Genomic DNA, 3580 nt, shown 5'->3' with positions numbered 1-3580 from the left:
TTTTATATCTTATTTTTATCTGTAGATATTTCTCCTTTTAATTTCAGAATATATTTATTTATGTTTGTCTTTTCCTTTTCTTATTGGTATTCTAGATTTTTTTTTAAGCTGGCTATGGTATACTTTATTCATGGTACATGACACAGTAGTGCTCCTCAAGCCCTTCTTCAGGAGATCTGGGAGGAAACTATGTAGAGGTTGGGAGAGTCTCAGTGTGTTGAGGGAAGGACTCTCCAGAGTCTGAGGGCTTCTCTTTTCCTTTTGCTCTCACTGGGGCTGATGGTCCAGGGAGCTCTTACTCCTTTGGAGGCCATGTGGACCATTAGGTCCACCACTTGGTGGCTGTAGCCAAATTCATTGTCATAACAGAAATGAGCTTGACAAAGTGGTCATTGAGAGCAATGCCAGGCCCAGCTTGAAAGTGAAAGAATGGATATCACTGTCAAAGTTGCAAGAGACAACCTGGTCAATGTAGCCCAGGATACTCTTGAAGAGGCCCTACAATGACTGCTCCATCATTTTCTTGCTCTCATCATATTTGGCAGCTTTCCTTAGGCAGCAGTTTGGATCCACGACTGACACATTGGAGGTGGAGACACGGAAGCCCATGCCAGTGAGCTTACTATTCAGCTCAGGGATGACTTTGCTATACCTTTGGCAGCACCTGCAGAAGCAGAGATGATGTTCTCAGCCAGCACATCACAACTTCCCGGAGGCACTGTCTATAATTTTTTGGGTGGCAGTGATGTCATGGACTGTGGCCATGGGTCCCTTCATGATGCCAACATTGTCATGGATGATCTTGGCCAGAGGAGCTAAGCAGTTGGTGGTGCAGAAGGCATTGCTGATAATCTTAAGGGATTTGTCATCAAGCCCATCACAAACCTGGGGCCATCAGCAGAAGAGGCAGAGATGATCACTCCTTGATCCCACCCTTCAAGTGAGTCCCAGCCCCTTCATGGTGGTGAGCATGAGGTGGACTCCATAACATACTCAGCACCAGAATCACCCCATTTGATATTGGTGGGATCTCACCTCTGGAAGATGGAGATGGGCTTTCCATAGATGACAAATTTCCCATTCTCAGCCTTGACTGTGCTGTTGAATTTGTCCTGGGAGGAATATACTGGAATAGGTAGACCATGTAGTTGAAGTCAAAGAAAGGGTCATGGTCATTGATGGTGACACCATGTGCCCATTATTGCCAGATCTGTTTAATATTAGCTATTGTGTCTCAGGGACACACCTGGCACTGCACCAGAAGATGAGGTTGTCTGTGGAATGGGGAAGAGCAGAGAGTCTCTTTTTACATTCATCATTTGTGAACTTCTTTCTTTGAATTTGCTCTGTTGCACTCTACTTCTAATTGTGCCAAAAGCCAGACTTTTCAGTTTCTAATCTTGCTTATTCTTGATAAAGGTATTAAGGGCTATAAAGTTTCCTGTGAGTTCAGGTTTAGCAATGCCTTGCAAGTTTTGACACATAGAGAGTTTATTTTTTTTTATTGTTAACTTTTTTTTTGTTTGTTTGTTAACTTTTAATCAGTATTTTCCATTTCTTTGGTATTCACGTTCTATCCAGATGCTCTACAGGAAAATCAGCTCTTTGCTCTTCCAGATTCTGGCGGCAGCTAACATTCCTTGGTTTGTGGCCAGATTATTCCATCTCTGCTTCCACTGTCCCATTGCCTTTTCTCTTCTCTGTTTCAAGTTTCCCTCTGCCTCCCTTTACACATACACTTTTACTGAATTTACGGCTCAGCTAGATAATTCTATAATCCAAGATCCTTAACCAAAGTACATCTTCAATGTCTTTTTGTTCGTTTGTTTTTGATTTTTTACGTAGATGGTAATGTCCCCAGGCATGGGAATGTGGAATTGGGGATTCAGACACAGACATCTTTGGGGGGAACATTTCGGTCTACAACACTCTTCCCTCTGGCCTCCAAAGATTCATATCCATCCCACATGCAAAACACACTTATTCCATCCCTGTGTCTTCAAAAGTATCAATCTATTACAGCATCAACACAAGCCTAAAATGTATCTAAATATCACCAACTCAAAATTTTCAAATCTTATTATTTAAATAAGCAAAATCAGCATAATTTAGATTCTGCCTATGTTCCATCCTGGGAAAAATTTCATCCCCATCTCGGATCCTGTGAAACTAGAAATCTAGCTATCTGGTCCCCAAACATAATGTAAAGCCATGTCAACACAAAGTAAACAAATCTTTTCTTAAAATTTTAAAAAGAAAGGAAAAGCGTTTTATTCAAGCCTAATTAGGACTGTTGGCCAAAGTACATAATCTTCACAAAGAAGAGAGTGCTCCAGGGAAGGAATGTTCAGTAGAGTTCCATACTTTTTTTGTTTTTGTTTTTGTTTTGTTTTGTTTTGTTTTGTTTTTACATAAAGAATTACAAATCATCCTGACAAAGGACATTGCAGAAAGTTGTAGACTTTATCTTATGTTTTTAGTATGTGCAAGGCTGTATAACTAATCTTTTGGGAACCAGGGAAATTTTTTTGTTTTTCTTAGGTCTGGAATGCTCCTTTTTGTTTGGTGTTTTGTTTTAACAAAGCAGGCATACAATGTGTGCTTGGGGTAGAAATAAGAGCCCATGCTTTGAGGTTTTGTGGAGTCGTTTTGACCTCGGTAAATGTTAAAGTGTAGCTTCCCTGGGAGCCCAGGAGCAGGAACCACAAATGTTAAAAGTTGAAAATTTCCTTTATCAGCTGGCTTAGGATAATAGTTATAGACATTTCTGTTCCAAAAGGGATAAAATATAAGGAGGAAGAAGTCAGTGTTCTCAAAGAATTTTGAAATCCAACAGGTAAAATTCCATTATGTTTTATGAGTTAGAAATAATTCCATGTATTTTTAGGTTCTGCCCTCTGGGCCCATGGCTCTGCTCTGTTTCCTAGGCTTGGGCATCTGCCTTTGACACTACAGCTCCATTCTTTGGGACCATGGCTTTGCCGTCAACATATCCTTACCTCTTCTTGAAGGGTAGTACATGTTTTCAGATGACTAGTTTTATCAGTATGTTTTCTACTTATAGAATTTTGAAACCCTAACAGTTTTCCTTCATTTTGTCCTGTCTCTGTCTCTTTGATCCCAAGCTGGGAGTGTTTCTGCAGGTATAACGTTCTCAAAAACCTATTGGGTATTCTGTTTATCTCATGGGAATTAGAACATTAGCAACAGAGTCCTCCATAGATCTTTCCTAGATAATTCCATTTCTATTCTTGGCTTGTGCTGAGTGATTGAGTGAATCCAATCCACAAAACTAATATCTTCAGTGAAATTTTTCTAGCCACACACATGGCCTTATTTCCAGAGCACAATTTCCTAAGAGCTTGTCTCTGAATTTTAGCATCTTTTGCTATTTGAACAGTCTTAGAATCTCCCAAATCTTTAAGTATTGATTCCCTTTTTTCTTAGTAACTCTTTCCTGGATTTCTCTCTTGCCCCATGTGTTTTTCTATAAACAGCAAGAAGAAACAACTTTGCACCTTCAACACTTTGCTCTCCTCAGCCAAAAATCTAAATTCCTTTCTTATGAGTCCTGCTTTCC

The 3580-nt window shown here is 39.9% G+C and overlaps 1 pseudogene; it reads right to left on the bottom strand.

Annotated features, from left to right (window-relative positions):
• Positions 1-209: 209 nt before the first annotated feature.
• On the bottom strand, positions 210-1144 carry LOC112933332 (glyceraldehyde-3-phosphate dehydrogenase pseudogene; annotated as a pseudogene).
• Between the last annotated feature and the right edge of the window lie 2436 nt (positions 1145-3580).

The sequence above is a fragment of the Vulpes vulpes genome, chromosome 3 (genome assembly GCF_048418805.1).
Source record: "Vulpes vulpes isolate BD-2025 chromosome 3, VulVul3, whole genome shotgun sequence".
NCBI classification, from domain to species: Eukaryota; Metazoa; Chordata; class Mammalia; order Carnivora; family Canidae; genus Vulpes; species Vulpes vulpes.
The sequence above is the reverse complement of the archived record's forward strand: the minus strand, read 5'-3'. Positions and strand labels throughout refer to the sequence as shown.